Raw genomic sequence first — 517 nt, forward strand, 5'->3', positions numbered from 1 at the left:
TCAGAAAGAAATTCACGGAGAATAATACTTAAATCTATGCATACAAGCTGCTAATTTCATTCTTTTGCAGAAACCTATATTGCCTTTGGCAAATTTTTAAATATTCTCAGTTCCACGGCAAGCCACGAGTAGGAATCTATCCGATTCTATTCTGTAATTAACACACGTTGTTGCATCAAAGAGCAGGTGATGTACAGTAATATATATATCAAAAGGATGTGTTATAACACTATTCCACATATACAAAAACAGCCATACCAACAATCCAACGTACCCCCATCATCAGCTGCCCCACGGATATCATTATGGTTTCTTTTATTCTTTTATTCGTTTCAGTCATTTCACTGCGACCATGCTGGAGCACCGCTTTGAGTCGAAAACATCGACCTCAGTACTTATTTTTTGTAAGCCTAGTACTTATTCTATCTGTTTCTTTTGCCGAACCGTTAAGTTACAGGGACGTAAACGCAGCAGCATCGGTTGTCAAGTGATGATGAGGGGACAAACACAGACACAC

Source organism: Octopus bimaculoides, chromosome 3 (genome assembly GCF_001194135.2).
Source record: "Octopus bimaculoides isolate UCB-OBI-ISO-001 chromosome 3, ASM119413v2, whole genome shotgun sequence".
NCBI lineage: Eukaryota > Metazoa > Mollusca > Cephalopoda > Octopoda > Octopodidae > Octopus > Octopus bimaculoides.